This window comes from Bubalus bubalis, chromosome 23 (assembly GCF_019923935.1).
Source record: "Bubalus bubalis isolate 160015118507 breed Murrah chromosome 23, NDDB_SH_1, whole genome shotgun sequence".
NCBI lineage: Eukaryota > Metazoa > Chordata > Mammalia > Artiodactyla > Bovidae > Bubalus > Bubalus bubalis.
The window spans coordinates 5,246,504-5,268,245 of NC_059179.1; the positions used below are offsets into that span (position 1 = coordinate 5,246,504).

At 38.5% G+C, this 21,742-nt stretch overlaps 1 protein-coding gene across 1 annotated transcript in view; it reads left to right on the top strand.

Annotated features, from left to right (window-relative positions):
- Positions 1 to 21,742, top strand: part of PCDH15 (protocadherin related 15) — a 1,798,632-nt gene that overhangs the window by 1,100,475 nt on the left and 676,415 nt on the right. The window lies entirely within an intron of this gene.

Consider the following 21,742-nt stretch of genomic DNA (forward strand, 5'->3'; position numbering starts at 1 on the left):
AAAAATAAATATAATTTTAAACATTTTAAAAGACCATATAATGGCATCTTAAGGTAGAAATACATTTCATGTATTCAGAACCCAGAAGTAGGAGGTAAGAGCTCTTCAAAAAAATTAGACTTATGAAGGGAATATTTCATTCAAAGATGGGCTCAATAAAGGACAGAAACAGTATGGACCTAACAGAAGCAGAAGATGTTTTAAACGGTGCCAAGAATACACAGAACTGCACAAAAAAGGTCTTAATGACCAGATAACCACAATGGTGTGATCACTCACCTAGAGACAGGCATCCTGGAATGTGAAGTCAAGTAGGCCTTAGGAAGCATTACTATGAACAAAACTAGTGAAGTGATGGAATTCCAGCTGAGTTATTTCAAATCTTAAAGATGATGCTGTTAAAGTGTTGCACTCAATATGCCAGCAAATTTGGGAAACTCCTGCAGTAGCTACAGGAATGGAAAAGGTCAGTTGTCATTTCAATCTCAAAGAAGGTCAATGCCAAATAATTTAAAACTACCACACAATTGCACTTGTTTCACATGCTAGCAATGTGAAGTGCTCAAAATCCTTCAAGCTAGGCTTCAAAAATACATAAACTCAGAATTTCCAGATGTGCAAGCTAGATTTAGAAAAGGCAGAGGAACCAGAGATCAAATTACCAACATCTGCTAGATCATAGAAAGAACAAGGGAATTCCAGAAAAACATCCACTTCAGCTTCATTGACTATGCTAAAGCCTTTGACTGTGTGGACCACAACACTCTGGAAAATTCTTAAAGTGACAGAAATACCAGACCACCTTACCTACCTCATGTGAAACAAGTTAAGAAGTATATGTATGCAGGTCAAGAAGTAACAGAACCAGTCATGGAATAACAAACTGGTTTAAAATTGAGAAAGGAGTACATCAAGGCTCTATATTGTCATACTGCTTATATAACTTATATGCAGAGTACCTCATGTGAAATGCTGGACTGGATGAAGCTTAAGCTGGAATCAAGATTGTTGGGAGAAATATCAATGACCTCAGGTATGCAGAGCACCACCCTTATGACAGAAAGCAAAGATAAAATATAGAACCTCTTAATGAAGTTGAAAGAGGAGAGTGAAAAAGCTGGTTTAAAACTCAACATTCAAGAAAGTAAGATCATGGCATCCAGTCCCATCACTTCATGGCAAATAGATAGGGAAGAAATGGAAACAGTGACAGACTTTATTTTCTTGGGTTCTGAAATCACTGCAGATGGTGATTGCCACCATCAAATTAAAAGACGTTTGCTCCTTGGAGGAAAAACTATGACAAACCTAGAGAGTGTATTAAAAGCAGTGTATACAAGGGGAGACATTACTTTGCTGACAAAGGTCCATATTGTCAAAACTATTGTTTTTCCAGTAGTCATGTATGGATATGACTTGGACCATAAAGAAGGCTGAGCATTGAAGAACTGATGCTTTCAAACTAGTGCTGGAGAAAACTCTTGAGAGTCCCTTGAACAGCAAGATTAAACCAGTCAATCCTAAAGGAAATCAACTCTGAATATTCATTGGAAGGACTGATACTGAAGCTCCAGCATTTTGGCCACCTGATGTGATGAGTTAACTCATTGGAAAAGACCCTGATGCTGGGAAGACTGAGGGCAGGAGAAGGGTGACAGAGGATAGGATGGTTGAATGGCATAATTGACACAATGGCCATGAGTTTGAGCAAACTCCAGGAGATAGTGAAGGATAGGGAAGCCTGGTGTGCTGTAGTCCATGGGGTTGCAAAGAGTTGGACATGACTGAGCAACTAAACAAGACAAGGCTCCTGAATCCCTGCATATCTAGCAGTGAAAGAAAAGTACTCTAAATTCTAATAGATACTTAAAGTTTTAGCAATCTTCCTTAAAAGCGTATTATGGAAACTCTGCCTTACTGGTGAAGAGAAATTCAGAGAACAAAAAGCCTAGAAAGAAATTTCCCATTTTAAAACATTTGAAGATTTATAAACAGTATCAGAGGTCCACCTATAATTAGAAAAATGACATTGACCTCTGAAGTTTCACTCATTGAGGTTTGAGCAAACTCTGGGAGTTGATGATGGACAGGGAAGCCTGGCCTGCTGCAGAGTTGAATCCAACTGAGTGACTGAACTGACTGAAACCAGCTTTACAACAAATTTTAAAGGAACTCATCTAGGCAAAAGAGAAAAGCTAGTAGGTATTATGCAATGCAAATGCATAATGCAAGTAAGTATTATAAAATGCAAAAGCTCACCGATAGAGATAAACATAAAGATAGGAAGCCATCCATGCACAAAGCTAGTAGGAAGGTTAAAAGAATAAACTAAAATATATATCCACAATCAGCAGTAAAGGAAGACTAAACAACTGTATGTATATGTTTAAGTCAGCAGCAGGTTCGGGTTACATAGTAGGAATTCTTTTCATCTATCACTTTATCACCAGCGAGAACAACTATTTGGAGTTGAGCTACCTCATTTTTGTCAATAAGAGTTGGCTTTCCTGCCACAGTGTCCTCTTGAAACCCATTCATATTTAATGTTTTCTGAGAGGCTAGATTTTAACTGGGTTTCCCCATGACTTCATCTCCTACTAAAAGACTGGAAATTGGTCTTAACAGGTAAAGGAGCTGCAAAGAGGTTAGGAGAGGCTGGACCAGGTAAAATGTGCAGAGAGGTGAAGCCAAGATTAGGCAAAGGTCACCTGTATGTGTGATAGAGTATTCCTGTACCAGACCTCCAATTCCAGGGCGCAGGATCCACTTTATATACCAGATCAATCCTTCACTGGATTGGGCTAGGCCTGCCATGTACAACAATGTGTATGCGTGGTTTTGTTTAAAAAAAAAAAAAAAAGTGTGTTGGTAAGTATAGGTTTTAAGAATGATGCCTCTGTACCCATCCTGAGCTATCCAGGGATGGATATATAAATCAAGGACAAAATAGTTAACCTTTACCAATTATGGGCTTTTCCTCCTTGGCTTTCAGAGAGTCCATTAGTGGTGGCTTCTTTGTGGTTTCCAGAGCTAGTGCCTGGTACAGCAGTCATTAGTGTCTTGGTGGCCAAAGGAGAAAAGTGTGGTTTTGTTGGTTTGTTTTAACATACTGTGAGGTCACTGAAAACCTACCTCACTGTGTTTTTTTTTTTTTTTTTTTTTTCTTTTTTTTTCTGTGTTCCTATATAACCTAAGTGTTGTTTTTTGTTAAGAAGAACGTTTTAGGATTAAATTACTAGTTATGGAATTGGAAGAACTTACATTTACCTAGAAAAATTAATGTGAGCAGTTCCTTTGTTCACTGTGTTTTAATGGGGCAAATGCAATAGAACACATCCATTGGGTGATGTGTGTCTGATCTTAGGTTCTTGTCTCCCATTGCTACCTGCCTCCAGTTACTGGATTTATCTGGGCTTTGTAGGATTTCACGAGTAATTAATCTGATGATTCCTAGGTAGCCTAGTTTGTGTAAATACAATGTGTTCCTCTTATCCATATTCTTTAGGTTTTTTTTTTTTTTTTTTTTACTTTTTTTATATTGATAAAAGTAGCCAAAGCATCTTTGACAAAGTTCCTGCACCAGGCAAAAAGATCCGAAAGATAAGCATGGGGGCCACTCTTCTTGAAATGAGGAGTCTTGAACCACACTTTCTTTGGTGCTCCCCTTATTTTATTTCTAATTTTGAACAAGATCTTCCATCTTAAAAACTAGATTCCTATTCCCTCTTCTAGTTCCCCCATCTCTACAGTCCTAAAATATGGCCCATATACTTATACATTTAATTTGCAAGGTGTCTGCAATTCTTAAAATGATTTGTATCAAAGTCCTGAAAAATTATGAACTCTCCATCTCTTGTTCCCAATCTCCTGAGTCAAGACCTTTCCTTAATATGATTCATGTCAGACAGACTTCTGTCTTTGGATAGATTAAAACCTACTTTAATCTCTAACCCTAGGGTAGAGAGAAGCAATGAGGGGCTTTCCATGTAGAAAGTAGGGTTGGGAGACCAATCAAGGAAGGATGAATGTGTATCCAAGTCACTCAAGAACTTTAATGGGTGTGCAAGAAACTTATGTCAAAGTGGCCACAAGACTGTTTAAACATGAGATGGAAAAATACAACTCTGTGTTTACTGCTAGGAACCAAAGCTTGTGTGAAATTTTGAATTTATGTGATGAGAGAGAAGGTAAGAAAGATTGTATCTATTTGTTCTTTCCCTTATTTCTTCCCTTCATTCCTGAACTGCTGGAGACTGAGCAGGTTTGGGCTTGGCGACCCCTTCAGAGGGAAAGTTAATTTGATGGTTGGTTTTACTGTACCAAGGTGCATCCTTTCCCATTTAGTATCATTTTGTAACACACATACTGACCCTTTTTCCTCTCCCTGTTTTTCCCTGGGAAAATACAATGAATAAAGACTTTTTGGTACAGGGAAAAAAATCATTGTGTGACTGAAGCCAACAACCCAAGACTACAGATTCAATGCAATCCCTATCAAAATACCAATGACATTTTTCACAGAACTAGAATAATTTTAAGACTTGTAGGTAAACCAAAAGATGTCCAATATCCAAAACAATCTTGAGAAAGGACAGAGCTGCAGGAATCACATTGTGACTTCAGAATATACTGTAAAGCTACAATAATCAAAGCAGTATGGTACTGGCACAGAGACACATAGAGCAATGAAACAGAGTAGATTCCCCAGAAATACACCCACACACTGAGTCAAGTTATCTATGACAAAGGAGTCAAGAATGTACAATGGAAGCAAAATAGTCTCTTCAGTAAGTGGTGCTGGGAAAGCTGGACAGCTACACATAATGAAATTAGAACAGTCTCTAACATCACATACAAAAATAAACTCCAAGTGGATTAAAGACCTAAATGCCAGACCAGATACTATAAAACTCCTAGAGGAAAACAAGGCAGCACAATCTTTGTCATAAATCACAGGAGAATTTGGGGGGAAATCTTTCCTAGAACCAAGGAAAGCAAAAGCAATAGTAAACAAATGGGACATAATTAAACTTACATCTTTTGCATAGCAAGGGAAAATCATCAACAAAAAGACAACCTACCGAATAAGAAAATATATGCAAATTATGTGTCCAATAAAGAAATATTACCAAAAGTATATAAACAGCTCATATAATTCATCAAAAAAATTAAAAATGGGCAGAAGACCTGAACTGACTTTTCTCTAAAGAAGCTAGACAGATTGTCAACAGGCACACAAAAAGATGCTAAACATCACCAATCAAGAGGGAAATGAAAATCAAAACCACAATGAGATAATCACATCATACCTACCAGAATGGCTATCACCAAAAAATGCATATAACAAGTGTTGGTGAGAATATGAGGAAAAGGGAATCCCCTTGCACTGTTGATGGGAATGTAAATTGGTGTTGTCACTGTGGAAAACAGTACAGAGGTTTCTCAAAAAGCTAAAAATAGAACTACTATATGACCCATAAATTTCATTCCTGAAGATAAATCCAAAACAGATATACTAGTTCAAACAGGTACATGCACACTGATGTTCATAGCAACATTGCTTACAGTTGCCAAGATGTGGAAGCAACCTGAGTGTCCATCAACAGACAAATGGATAATAAAGATGTATAGACATACACACAATGATCTACTAAGTCATAAAAAAAATATTTTCCCATTTTCAACAATATGAATGGACTTAGAGGGTATTATGTTAAGTGAAATAAGTCAGAGAAAGACAAATACTCTATGATATCATTTATATGTGAAATCTGACAAATATACAACAAAATAATACACGTGATGAAGATGCAGTCTCATGTGTAGAGAAGTAGTAGTAACCAGTAGGGAGAACGAAGGAGGGGGCATTATAAGTTTAAGAGATTAAGAAGTACAAATTATCTGCTATAAAATAAGCTACAATGATATGTTGTACAGCACAAGGAATATAGTCAGTATTTTATAGTAACTATAGATGGAATATAATCTTTAAAAATTATCACTATATTGTGTTCCTATAACATGTAATATTGTACATCAGCTATCTTCAAGAAATTCACTTAGTAACATTCTCCAAAAGGAAAAAAGTAAAACCTTCCCATGCTTCATAATTTCATAACATTTTAGGATCATAGTACATAAATATATATGCTTGTGTTAAATATTGCTATTAAAAAAGATCATTTGTGAGACAATTAACAAATTGAAACTAATTAAACTTGAAACCTTTTACATAGTGAAGGAGACCATATATAAGATGAAAAGACAACCCTCAGAATGAGAGGAAGTATTTGCAAACAAAGCAAGTGACAAAGGATTTATCCCCAAAATATGAAATCAGCTTATTGAGCTCGATCTAAAAAAAAAAAAAATACAATCAAAAAAATGGATGGAAGACCTAAATAGACATTTCTCCAAAGAAGACATATAGATGGCAAACAAACACATAAAAAGGTGTTTGATATCATTAATTACTAAAGAAATGCAAATCAAAACTTCATTGATTAATTACCTCATCCACATGAGAATGGCCACCGTTATAAAAATCTACAAACAATAAGTGCTAGAGAGGGCTTGGAGAAAGAGAACCCTCCTCCAAAGTTTGTAAGATTGTAAATTAATACAATAATTGTGGACACCAATGGGCTTCCCAGGTAGCTCAGCTGGTAAAGAATCTACTTACAATGCAGGTTTGATTCCTGGGTCAGGAAGATATCCTGGAGAAGGGATAGGCTACCCGCTCTAGTATGCTTGGGCATCCTAGGTGGCTCAGATGGTATCTGCCTCCAATGCAGGGGACCTGAATTTAATCCCTGGATTGGGAAGATCCCCTGGAGGAGGGCATGGCAACCCCCTCCAGTATTCTTGCCTGGAGAATCCCCATGGACAGCAGTGCCTGGTGGGCTACAGTCCATGGGGTCACAAGTCAGACATGACTGAGTGACTAAGCACACACACACACACAGAACAATATGGAGGTTCCTTAAAAAACTAAAAATAGAACTACCATATGACCCAGCAATCCCACTCCTGGGCATATACCCAAAGAAAAACATAATTCAAAAAGACACATGTACTGGAATATTCATTGCAGCACTATTTATAATAGCCAGGACATGAAAGCAACTTAAATGTCTATCAACAGAGGAATGGATTAAAAAGTTATGGTACATATATACAATGGAATATTTCTCAGCAATGAAAGGAAACAGTATTAGGTCATTTGTTTGACAGTCTCTAGGTCCATCCACGTGTCTACAAAGTGAAATAAGTCAGAAAGAGAAAAACAAATATCATATATTAATGTATATATGTGGAATGTAGAAAAAAAGGTATAGATCTTATTTGGAAAGCAGAAATAGAGACAGATGTATAGAATAAAATGTAGACACCAGGGTAAGTAGGGGTGTGTGGGATGAACTGAGAGGTTGGGATTGACATATATACACTACTATGTATAAAATAAATAACTAATGAAAATCTACTGTATTGCTCAGGGAATTCAGTGCTCTGTGGTAACCTAAATGGGAAGGAAATGCAAAAAAGAAGGGATTTATGTGTGTATAGCTTATTCACTTTGCTGTACAGTAGAAACTAACACAACATTGTAAAGCAACTTATACTCCAATAAAATTAATTAAAAATAAAATAAAATATTGCTAAACATACCCACAAAAACAACTAATGGTAGTCAGGATACCTGCAGTTCAGTTCAGTCTCTCAGTCGTGTCTAACTCTTTGTGACCCCATGAATCGCAGCATGCCAGGCTTCCCTGTCCATCACCAACTCCTGGAGTTCACTCAGACTCACGTCCATTGAGTCGGTGATGCCATCCAGCCATCTCATCCTCTGTCGTCCCCTTCTCCTCCTGCCCCCAATCCCTCCCAGCATCAGAGTCTTTTCCAATGAGTCAACTCTTCGCCTGAGGTGGCCAAAGTATTGGAGTTTCAGCTTTAGCATCAGTCCTTCTAAAGAACACCCGGGACTGATCTCCTTTAGAATGGACTGGTTGGATCTCCTTGCAGTCCAAGGGACTCTCAAGAGTCTTCTCCAACACCACAGTTCAAATGCATCTATTCTTTGGTGCTCAGCTTTCTTCACAGTCCAACTCTCACATCCATACATGACCACTGGAAAAACTATAGCCTTGACTAGATGAACCTTTGTTGGCAAAGTAATGTCTCTGCTTTTCAATATGCTATCTAGGTTGGTCATAACTTTCCTTCCAAGGAGTAAGCATCTTTTCATTTCATGGCTGCAGTCACCATCTGCAGTGATTTTGGAGCCCCTAAAAATAAAGTCTGACACTGTTTCCACTGTTTATGTAGATATGAATGAAAGCTATATCACAGGACTTTGTAGACAGAGACCATTAAGCCTTACTGCTTAGAGGTAGTCTGTCAACATTAGATCTTTTTGTTAAGGTCAATAGTCTCATGTATTTAATGGACATTCTTTAATCAGCAATTCCTTTTGAAAAATAAGGCTTTTTAAGCAGAATTTACCACATTATCTGTTTAGTGGAGAGTAACAGAGTAGCAAGATGGGCATCTGACCTTACCTTGTTCAATGTAGTGATGATAAGCCATGGAGATTCTAGCACCTAGTTCATGGTCTGGAATTAATAATTATTTCTGGCAATTTTTCAAAAATAAATTATACTATAAAAAGTTATTGATGGTCATACCTATGGTTCAGTAGTATGGTGAGGGAGGGAGAGAAGCACAACTCAGGTAAAGGGATTAACTGCATCAATCCTGGGTACTAAGATAGTGAAAGGTGCTCTCAGATCCCTAAGTCCCAGCACAGAGGATAGTTCTAGCTACACTGCGTCATTCAGTTCATCTTCTTGAAAAAGGTGTCTGACGCAAATTATTTATAAGTGTTTTTTTTCCTAGAAAGTAAATCACTTTGATGAAAATGTAAAAAAAAAAAAAAAGATAATTTGCACATAATACACCTATTTAAATCATATCTTAAAAAGTGAGGCAAAACAAGTACTTGTATATTTAACTCTTAGCCACAAACCAAGGAGTATAAAGTCTCTTTCTAATTTCATGTGGTCCCCTGATACAGATTATATATTAAATGACTTTTAATATAAAAACTGAAACCATCAGTTTTAGTTCGATATGGGAAGCCAAACCATAATAGTCAATATGGAATAAGATTTCTTACAGGAAATGGACAATAAAATTGTAGGATCTGATGTGGAAATCTGTGAAAGTATGTCGCCTCTGCATTTAGTGTTAGGCATGAAGAATCTGCAGGTATCCAGACTAACCATGTGAAAAAGATAAATAACTGGAATGAAGCAGAGGAGAGCTTGGAGAAACTGGTGGATAAGTGAAATTCCATGAGAACAAAAGTGGAAACCCAATCCATCACCACAGTTAACAATTGAATAGACTTACAGAAGAAACTGATGTGCTTTGCCACAGTGATCCACATACATTTGGCTCAGGACTCAAGCTGAAAGAATGTGAGATACAGTGGGACCTAGAGGGACTACATGGAGAAGGAAATGGCAACCCACTCCAGTATTCCTGCCTGGAGAATCCCAGGGACAGAGGAGCCTGGTGGGCTTTCTATGGGGTCGCACAGAGCTGGACACAACTGAAGCAACTTAGTAGCAGCAGCAGAGGGACTGCATGTCTAACAACTCCCTCAACCTACCAAGGCAAGTCAGCATATTGTTAACAGCACAGAGAAGGGGCAGCAGGAATGGTAGCCTACACCAACATTCAGGTAGGCTAGCTGCTGTTTCATTTTTAGCTTCCAAGTTTTTCTTACTGCCAACCTTAATATGCAAAAGTATTCTTTTGACATTCAGATCAAGCACAGTCTACCCTTCAAATCGACATCAGTACATTCCTTTTTATGTTTATATCCCAAATAAAAGCCTAACAACACATATTTATCTCTAGCAAAGTACATGAACCCTTTCTCCAGAGTAGACAAACTCACCTAGGTCACTTTATTCACCTTTGAGAGGTGTTCATTCCTCTTCTGAGACCCTTAAGTAGCATGTAACTTAATTACAGAGACATAAAGTTTACTGTTAACACATCCCATGTTAGTAGAGAAATGGGAAAATAAAAAAATGTAAAGTAATCTTTTTCAAATATATTCATACCAAAATAAAGAAGAAATACTCATAGCTATTATAACCCTTGTTTCTACAGCCAGTCACATGGTCATAGCTGATTTATAACTTCCTCATTTGTCTACCTCTTCTATTGTCTCCTTCACTTGCAACAATTGGTCATGGTCCCTTGCCTGGTAGAATAACCCAAAACTTCATTCCTGAAGAATTGGGACTGTTAGAAATTCTGCCCATATGTAGATAGTTGTAGCTTTCCATCAATTTTGATCACAGGATAAGAGAGTACTAAGAGGACCCCCTCAGGGGATGTCCTACTATTCAGGCAAAGAGTAGCTAGGGAAATGGGTTGACTCGTATCCCCAGAAATGATCATCTTGCTTATCTGATGACATCACTCTTCAATTAGCATCCATCCGATAATACAATTTTCCAACACTCATAGTTATATTTTGTAAAATTAACTGAAAGTCATAGTAAAGTACATAATATATATTTCTATAGATTTTATGGTTATGAGGGATCTATAGAAAGGCAATAAAAGTGAACAAAAAGTAATCTAAAAACTAGCAATTCACATGCACTATATGTATAAGGTACCTGGGTTTCAAGTTTCCACCTGCAGTTATACTTACAAATTTACAAATCAGTAGTTTAAGTACTAATCTGTTTTCAATCTGGGTGGCTGAATAATCCTACTCATTTTAGAGGCTATTAAGTTGAGTACATGCTAAGTTACTTCAATTGTGTCCAACTTTGTGCAACCCTATGGACTGTAGCTCACCAGGCTCCTCTCTCCATGGGATTCTCCAGGCAAGAATACTGGAGTGGATTGCCATGCCATCCTCCAGGGGATCTTCCTGACCCAGGGATCAAACCCACATCTCTTACATCTCCTGCATTGGCAGTCAGGTTCTTTACCCATAGTGCCACCTGGGAAGCCCATTTGGAAAAGTATCCCCCTATACTGTGCCTTAGATTGTTAATTTTTGCTGTTTCCTAAGAAAAGTTTCACTCATTTAATTGTCACAGACAAATTTGGAAAATATATTCCCCTCTGTTCTCTGATGAGTGTAATATCCTGGGTCCTTAGAAGAACAATACTCCTCAAAAATGGGTCCTTAGAAGAACAATACTCCTCAAAAACATACTTGAACACTTTTGGTTGAGTTCTGGTCATCTATGGATATCTTTCTGGAGAAGGAAATGGCAACCCACTCCAGTATCCTTGCCTGGAAAGTTTCATGGACAGGGGAGCCTGGTGGGCTGCAGTCCGTGGGGTTGCAAAGAGTCAGGCATGACTGACCGACTAACACTTACTTACGGATATCTTTAGTCACAGATAGTTTTTCTTCCCTGAAATGTAATATGTATTTCCATGAAAGGATAGCATATGCCATAGGATGTTCATAATGTCTCTTAGAATTCTTCATTAATTCTTCAATAAATATTTAGTCTGTTTGACTCAAGTACTATATTAGGAACAGTGAACAAAATCATTTAAGAAATGGTTCCTTCAGACGGATAGAAGAATCAGAGAGCAATTTACAATGTGGCATTAAAAATTGCAGATACAGACAAAGCATTATGGAAACAAAAAGAGTTAAAAAAAAATATCTGCCTGTAAACACTTGGAAGACATCACCAGTTATACCAGACTTCCAGGAGAGATCCACTGAGGTGCCTGTTGCTATCTGAAATATGAAGGCAGGAATGCTGTCAGGAACATGGTTATTTAAGATGGTCTTCCTTTCTGTCTTGCTTTTTAATCAATGAATTAGATATCCATATATAAACAAAGGCACCTTGCGGATGTTTTTAGACCTAGGTCTTTACCAAGAAACCAAAGAAGAATCTCGCTAACCTTGTGCAGCCAATAGGATACGAACAAGTGTCTGTAAGAGCTGCAGAATGGGTGGAGGCAGTGTTACTCCTAGACTCCTCTTGCCACTATCAGGCAAGACTTGGGCAGTGCTGTCCCTCGCAGGCACACTTCCACGAGTGAGAAGCTGCAGAGATCCAGCCTTCCCAAAGGAAGACTCCAATACACCATTTAAAGAAAAGAAAAGTGTGAAATTGGTCACAGCAGAGCCACTAAGAGAAACATTCCCAGCACTATCCTTCCCTTGAGGAAGCACTGAATGGAAATGATTTATCCAGCAGAGGCAGCTGAGGAAAAGGAAGTAGTGAGTGATAAACCAGCTCCCCAGTTGGATGTGAGGATTAGAGAAATCAAATTTTCCCTAGCAACACCCATACTATTAAGGTGGGAGCTCTATATCTGGAGGGATAGAGATATTGGGAATCAGGCAGATGAGAAATTTCAAATGTTATTAGAGAGGCTAGCTCAGCAGAGAAGTCCACCCACATGCCTGTATGGAAAACATACCCAGAGATTTCCCTTCTGGTCCATGGAACCCCAATGCACTGAGTACTAAACCTATACCTACCTACCCAGTACACCACGCCATGCTCCACCCTCCCCCTTTGACACCTAAGTGAGTGAATGCTAAGTTGCTTTAGCCTAGTCGTATCCGACCCTTTGCAACACCATGGACTGTAGAGCACCAGGCTACTCTGTATATGGGATTTTCCAGGCAAGAGTACCAAAGTGGGTTGCCACACCCTCCTCCAGGGATTCTTCTAGACCCAGGGATTGAACTCCTAGCTCTTGTGTCTCTGCATTGGCAGGCAGGTTCTTTACCACTGGAACCACCTGTAGAAGCCTGAAGTGCTAAATAGACAGGTCATAGTTGGTGTTCAGTTCAGTTCAGTTCAGTCGCTCAGTCGTGTCTAACTCTGCGACCCCGTGGACCGCAACACACCAAGCCACCCTGTCCATCACCAACTCCCAGAGCTTACACAAACTCATGTCCATTGAGTCAGTGATGCCATCCAACTATCTCATCCTCTGTCATCTCCTTCTCCTCCCACCTTCAATCTTTCCCAGCATCAGGGTCTTTTCAAATGAGTCTGCTCTTTGCATCAGGTGGCCAAAGTATTGGAGTTTCAGCTTCAACATCAGTCCTTCTAATGAATATTCAGGGCTGATTTCCTTCAGGATGGACTGGTTGGATCTCTTTGAAGTCCAAGGGACTCTAAAGAGTCTTCTCCAACATGACAGTTCAAAAGCATCAATTCTTCAGTGCTCAGCTTTCTTTATAGTCCAACTCTCACATCCATACATGATTACTGGAAAAACCATAGCCTTGACTAGACAGACCTTTGTTGGCAAAGCAATGTCTCAGCTTTTTAATATGCTGGCTAAGTTGGTCAAAACTATCCTTCCAAGGAGTAAGCGGCTTTTAATTTCATGGCTGCAGTCACCATCTGCAATGATTTTGGAACCCCAAAAAAGAAAGTCTGCCACTGTTTCCCCATATATTTTCCATGCTGGATGCCATGATCTCAGTTTTCTGAATGTTGAGCTTTAAACCAAATTTTTCACTCTCTTTTTTCACTTTTGTCAAGAGGCTCTTAAGTTCTTCTTCACTTTCTGCCATAAGGGTGTTTTCATCTGCATATCTGAGGTTATTGATATTTCTTCTGGTCATCTTAATTCCAGCTTGTGCTTCATCCAGCCCAGTATTTCTCATGATGTACTTTGTGTATAAGTTAAATAAGCAGGGTGACAATATACAGCCTTGACGTACTCCTTTTCCTATTTGGAAACAGTCTGCTGTTCCACGTCCAGTTCTAGCTGTTGCTTCCTGACCTACATACAGGTTTCTCAAGAGGCAAGTAAGGTCGCCTGGTATTCCCATCTCTTTCAGAATTTTCCACAGTTTATTGTGATCTACACAATCAAAGGCTTTGGCATAGTCAATAAAGCAGAAATAGATGTTTTTCTGGAGCTCTCTTGCTTTTTCAATGATCCAGTGGATGTTAGAAATTTGGTCTCTGGTTTCTCTTCCTTTCCTAAAACCAACTTGAACATCTGGAAGTTCACAGTTCATGTATTGCTGAAACCTGGCTTGGAGAATTTTGAGCATTACTTTACTAGCATGTGAGATGAGTGCAACTGTGTGATAGTTTGAACATTCTTTGGCATTGCCTTTTTTTGGGGACTGAAATAAAAACTGAAATTTTCCATTCTTGTGGCCACTGCTGAGTTTTCCAAATTTGCTGACATATTGAGTGCAGCACTTTCACAACATCATCTTTTAGGATTTGAAATAGCTCAATTGGAATTCCATCACCTCCACCAACTTTGTTCATAGTGATGATTCCTAAGGCTTACCTGACTTCACATTCCCAAATATCTGGCTCTAGGTGACGAATCACACCATCGTGATTATCTGGGTCATGAAGATTTCTTTTGTAGAGTTCTTCTGTGTATTCTTGCCACCTCTTAATATCTTCTGCTTCTGTTAGATCCATAACATTATTGTCCTTTATTGAGCCCATCTTTGCATGAAATGTTCCCTTGGTATCTCCCATTTCTGCTTTACTTGGTATCTTTCCTTTTCTGCTTTGCTTTTCACATGTCTTATTTTCACAGCTATTTGTAAAGCCTCCTCAGACAGACATTTTGCTTTTTTGCATTTCTTTTCTTGGGGATGGTCTTGATTCCTGTCTCCTGTAGAATGTCACGAACTTCCGTCCATAGTTCATCAGGCATTCTACCAGATCTAGTCCCTTAAATCTATTTCTCACTTCCACTGTATACGTGTAAGGGATTTGATTTAGGTCATACCTGAATGGTCTAGTGGTTTTCCCTACTTTCTTCAATTTAAGTCTGATTTGGCAATAAGGAGTTCATGATCTTAGCTACACTCAGATCCTAGTCTTGTTTTTGCTGTCTGTATAGAGTTTCTTCATCTTTGGCTGCAAAGAATATAATCAATCTGACTTCAATTTTGACCATCTGGTGATGTCCATGTGTTGTGTCTTCTCTTGTGTTATTGCAAGTGGGCTTTGCAATGACCAGTGCGTTCTCTTAGCAAAACTCTGTTAGTCTTGGCCCTGCTTCATTCTGTACTCCAAGGCCAAATTTGCCTGTTACTCCAGGAGTTTCTTAACTTCCTACTTTTGCATTCCAGTCCCCTATAATGAAAAGGACATTTTGGGGGTGTGCTAGTTCTAGAAGATCTTGTAGGTTATCATAGAACCATTCAACTTCAGGTTCTTCAGCGTTACTGGTCAGGTCATAGACTTGGATTACCGTGATATTGAATGGTTTGCCTTGGAAATGAACAGAGATCGTTCTGTCATTTTTGAGATTGCATCCAAGTACTGCATTTCAGACTCTCTTGTTTACTATGATGAGGACTCCATTTCTTCTAAGGGATTCTTGCCCACAGTAGTAGATATAATGATCATCTGAGTTATATTCACCCATCTCAGTCCATTTTAGTTCACTGATTCCTAAAATGTCCACATTCACCCTTGCCATCTCCTGTTTGACCATTACCAATTTGCCTTGATTCTTGGACCTAACATTCCAGGTTCCTATGCAATATTTCTCTTTACAGCATCGGACCTTTCTTCCATCCCCGGTCACATCCACTACTGGGTGTTGTTTTTGCTTTGGCTCTGTCTCTTCATTCTTTCTGGAGTTATTACTCCACTGATCTCCAGTAGCATATTGGGCACCTATTGAGTGGAGGAGTTCATCTTTCAGTTTCCTATCTTTTTTGCCTTTTCATACTGTTCATGGGGTTCTCAAGGCAAGAATACTGAAGTGGTTTGCCATTCCCTTCTCCAGTGGACCACATTTTTTCAGAACTCTCCACCATGATCTGTCCAGAGCCACTCCGTCTTGGGTGGCCCTACATGGCATGGCTCATCGTCTGAGTTAGACAAGGCTGTGGCCCATGTAATTAGATTGGCTAGTTTTCTGTGATTGTGGTTTTCTGTCTGTCTGCCCTCTGATGAAGAAGGATAAGAGGCTTATGGAAGCTTCCTGATGTGAGAGACTGGTTGAGGGGGAGACTGGGTCTTATTTTTTTTTTAAATATAAATGTATTTATTTTAATTGGATGCTAATTACTTTATCATATTTTATTGGTTTTGCCATACATCAACTTGTTCTGATGGGTGGAGCCATGCTCAGTAAATCTTTAATTCAATTTTCTATTGATGGGTGGATCTGTGTTCCCTCCCTGCTATTTACCTGGACCCAAACTATGGTGGAGGTAATGAAGATAAAGGTGACCTCCTTCAAGGATCCCATGCAGGTACTGCTACACTCAGTGCCCCCAACCCTGCAGCAGGCCACCTCCAGCCCACACCTGTACTGCAGGCTCCTGGACACTGGCAGGCAAGTCTGGGTCAGTCTTTGTGGGGCCACTGCCTTCTCCTGGGCCCTGATGCACAGGGTTCTGTTGTACCCTCCAAGAGTCTATTTCCCAGTCCTGTGTAATTTCTGGCAGCTCTGTGGTGGGGTTAATGGTGACCTCCTCCAAGAGGGCTTATGCCATACCCTGGTCTGCTGCACCCAGAGCCCCTGTCCTTGTTGCAGTTCACTGCTGACCCGTACCTCCACAGGAGATGCTCAAACACAGTTCTGTCTCAGTCTCTGTGGGGTCCCTGGGTGGGCAAGTGATAAACTAAAACTTGAGCTACAGCTCCACCTTCTGGAAAACAAAACAAAAGATTTCAATAGCCAGCCAGTTGAAAAGTGTGAATATAAAAGCTAATACATTCACTCACAAGAGGTAACAAGAAGGTTGGGACAGATAAACTTACACTTTTACAAAACCAAAAAAAAAAAAAAAAAAGTGGAGAATGGATATGGACTGTTCAATAAATGAGGAGATGTGTTTTAAAAAAAAAGGCCTCAGATAATTTATAACTGTATGGAATATAACATTTTATCTGCTGAAGGCAATGGAAAAAGAATTGATGAGGTAGTATGGCACCGCAGAAAGGAATTCTTCTAAATAGTTGTTATAAAGAAACTCTGTGACTTACAACTCAGAAAGATGATTCTATGAAATTGAGAATGAGACTCTGGGGAACTCCCTGGTTGTCCAGTGGTTAAGGCTCAGTACTTTCACTGAGGTGGCCTGGGTTCAATCCCTGGTCAGGGAACTAGGATCCTGAAAGCTATGCAGTACAGCCAAAAAAAAAAAAAAAAAAAGAGGGGCAGGGCAGAGAATGAGAGAGATTCCAGTTGAGATGAGGAAGGAAAAGGACACAAAACTCACCTCTTGCCAAAAGGTATTAAAAATACATCTATCTGTGGAACAATTCTCACTGAAAACTAACTAGAGATGTATAGAAAGACTCATCTACAACCAAGCTTGTAACAAAAATCCACATGGAATCAAGTAAGAAGCGAATAGTAAAAGTGATCAGGTATGAACCTGTGCCCCCAGGAAGGGACTCAGAGAAAAAGAGAGATTACATGGGTGGAGATCTTCCCTGGGGAGTGAGTGGTTCAAGATACACATAGGGTATTGTATTGTCAAACCTCATCTTGGGGTTTGACAAAGCGAAGATGACCCCTCTGCCTTTAGCTAGTTGGAGAGGCAGTAGGAATAATAAGAAGGCCATGGAAAGCTGGACTCTGCTCATAAGGAACACACAAATGCTTGCTTGCTTTTGAGGCAGGACAAAAAGGAGTGGATTGAAAATGTGTAGATGGCTGGCTAAAGATGGCTAAAAAATGCATGAAAAGATTCTCAACATCACTAATTATCACAGAAATGTAAATCAAAATTACAATGAAGTATCAATTCACATTGATCAGAATTGCTATCAAAAAATATATATATATAAACAATAACTGTTAGAGAAGATGTGGAGAAAAGGGAACCCTTCTATTCTGTTGGTGGGAATGTAAACTGGTGCAGCCACTATAGAGAACAGTATGGAGGTTCTTTAAAAAACTGAAAGTAAAGCTATCATATGATCTAGCAATTTCACTCCTGGGCATATATCAAGAGAAAACCTGTGGCGGATTCATTTTGATATTTGGCAAAACTAATACAATTATGTAAAGTTTAAAAATAAAATAAAATTCAAAAATATATATATATGTACCCATATGTTCATTGCAGCACTATTTACAATAGCCTAACATGGAAGCAACATTAATGTCCATTGACAGAAGAATGGGTTGGTGCATATATATAATGAATTATTACTCAGCCATTAACAGAATTAAATAATGCAATTTCCAAAAACATGGATAGATCTAAAGGCTATCATACTGATTGAAGTAAATCAGACAGAGGACAAATATTGTATGATACCATATATATGTGGAATCTTTAAAAAAAAATAGTGCAAATGAACTTAGTTATAAAACAAAAATTCAAGGTAAGAAGTTCAGCTCAGTTGCTCAGTCGTGTCTAACTCTTTGAGATCCCACTGACTCCAGCACACTAGGCTTCACTATGTATCGCGAACTCCTGGAGCTCACTCAAACTCACGTCCGTTGCGTCAGCAATGCCATCCGACCATCTCCTCCATCTCCTCCTCTGTCGTCCCCTTCTTCTCCTACCTTCAATCTTTCCTAGCATCAGGATCGTTTCCAATGAGTAGGTTCTTCCCATCAAGTGGCCAAAGTATTGGAGTTTCAGCTTCAGTCCTTCCAGTGAATATTCAGGGCTGATTTCCTTGAGGATTGACAGGTTGGATCTCCTTGCAGTCCAAGAGACTCTCAAGAGTCTTCTCCAATAAAACAGTTCAAAAGCATCAATTCTTTGGTGCTCAGCTTTTTTATAGTCCAATTCTCACATCCATACATGACTGCTGGAAAAACCATGGCTTTGACTAGGCAGAGCTTTGTTGGTAAAGTAATGTCTCTGCTTTTTAATATGCTGTCTAGGTTGATCATAACTTTTCTTTCAAGGAGCAAGCATCTTTTAAATTCATGGCTGCCGTTACCATCTGAAATGATATGGGAGGCCCCCAAAATAAAGTCTCTCACTGTTTCCACTGTTTCCCCATCTATTTGCCATGAAGTGATGGGATGGTAGGCCATGATCTTAGTTTTCTGAATATTGAGTTTTAAGCCAACTTTTTCACTCTCCTCTTTCACTTTTATCAGGAGGCTCTTTAGTACTTCTCACTTTCTGCATAAGGGAAGAAGTAGGAGAGGGATAAATTGGGAAATTGGGATTGACATATACACACTATTATATATAAAATAGATAACTAATAGGGACCTGTGCTGTGTACAGCACAGGGTACTCTACTCAATACTCTAATGACTTCCAGGGGAGAGAAATTTAAAAAGAAAAAAAAAAAAAGAGAGAGAGAGAGAGTGAGTGGATATGTGTATATGTAAAACTGATTCACTCTGCTGTACAGCAGAAAGCGACACAACATTGTAAATCAACTCAACTCAAGTACAATTAGAAACAAACAAGTAATGGATAAAATGAAGAAATCAAGGAAGAAATCAGAAAATACCTGGAGAAAAAATGGAAGTGGACTGTGATACAGCAAAACCAGTACCAAGGGGAGAGTTTATAGCAACACAGACCTACTTCAAGAAAAAAGAAAAATCTCAAAGTATCCTAACGTTCCAACTAAAGGAAATAGAGAGCAAGAAACCAAAAGTCAACCATATAAGGGAAATAAAGACTACAGATAGATATACCCCAAAATAAATACAGATAAAACCAAGAGCTTTAAAAAAAAAGATAAATAGAATTGATAAGCCTTTAGTCAAGTTCATCAAGAAGAGAGAGGACCCAAATAAACAGAATAGGAAATTAAAGGGGAGAAACCACCACTGATAACTCAGGGATATGAGGGAAAAAAATTGAAGGAGAAACCACCACTGATAACTCAAAGATACAGGAAAAAAAAATCCATAAGAGAATTCTGTAAACAGTTACATGCAAAAAATTGGAATACCTGGAAGAAAATGGACAAATTTCTAAAGATGTATAAGCTTACAAAACTGAATCAGAAAGAAAAATTAACTATCTGAATAGACTGGTCAATAGTAGTGGAATTGATTTAATAATTAAAAACCCCAGCAAAAAAAATTCAAAACCACATGACTTCACAGGAAAATTCTACCAAACGTGTAAAAAGCTGACACCTATCCTTTTTATACCAATCCAAAAAAATTGAAGAAGACAGAACACTCTCAAATTTATCCTATGAGGCCCATTATTACTTTGATATCAAAACCAGACCAAATCACAACAACGATTTAGTATAGCCACTGTAGAAAATAGTATGGGATTTCCTGACAAAAACTAAAAATAAAGCTACCATAGATCCATCACTTCCATTCCTGGGTATATATCCAAAAACACTAAATGAAAAGATACATGCACCCCAATATACATTCACCTTAATGTTCATAGTTTATTTATAATAGCCAAGATACGGAAACAGCCTAAGTGATCATCAACAGATGAATGAATAAAGATGTGATAAATATACGATGGAATTTTACACAGCCATAAAGAATAAGTTTGCCATTTGCAACAGTGTGGAGGAACAGAATGTTGTGTTCAGTGAAATGTCTGACAGAGAGATAGGTACACTATCATTTATATGTGGAATCTAAAAATAAACAAATGAATAAAACATGGATGCATACAATGCAAACGGACTCATAGTTGTAGAGAAAAAACTAGTGGTTACCAATGAGGGGAGGGAAGAGGCTGAGAGGGCAGGTCGGAATATGAGATTGAGACACAAACTACCACATACAAAGTAAGCACCAAAACTACATTGAACAAACTAAGTTCTTTACCACAGAGATTAAAAATTTTTAAAAGAACCAAACAAATTCTGAAGCTGAAATATCAAGTCAATATGGTGAAAAATGTGATAAGATTTCAGTAGAACAGACCAGGTGGAAGAAAGGATAACTGATTTGGAGGATAGGAATTCTGAACACAGAAGGTAAAAGGGAATTAAGACTTTAAAAGAGCTAATAAAGCCCATGAGAGCTATTGAAATCCACCAGAAGAAACAAGTATCAGAATTGATGTGTTAAAAGCAAAAAGGATGGGGCAGTTTACATAAAGAAATAGCTGAAAGTGAAAGTGAAGTCACTCAGTCGTGTCCGACCCTCAGCGACCCCATGAACTGCAGCCTTCCAGGCTCTTCCATCCATGGAATTTTCCAGGCAAGAGTACTGTAGTGGGGTGCCACTTAGCTGAGAACTTCCCAAACCTACAGAAAGCACAAGAAGCAATCAAGAAAACAAAAAGGCATCCTTCTAAATGGGAGAAGACAGCTGCAAACAATGTATGAGATAAGGTGATAATGTACAAAATTTTTGAAGAACTCATACAACTTAATTTAAAAAATAAATTAAAAAGTGGCAAAGGAACTGGACATTTTCCAAAAAGACATCTAAATGGCCAACAGGTACGTAAAAAGCTACTCAGTATCACTAATCAAGGAAACACAAATATCAATAAAAGCCACAATGAGATATTATCTCAAACCTTTAGTAATTGCTAACAGAAAGGCAAGAGATAACAAGTTTGGCAAGGATGTGAGAAAAGGGAATCTTTGTACACTCTTGGTGGGACTGTAAACTGGTTTAGCCACTAGGGAGAACAGTATGAAGGTTACTCAAAAAAATTAAAAACAGCAACAACAACAAAAAACAGGACTACTATACTACCCAGCAATCTTACTTCTAAATATACATACCCTAAGGAAAATAAAATAGATCAAGATACATGTATACTCCTACGTTTATTGCA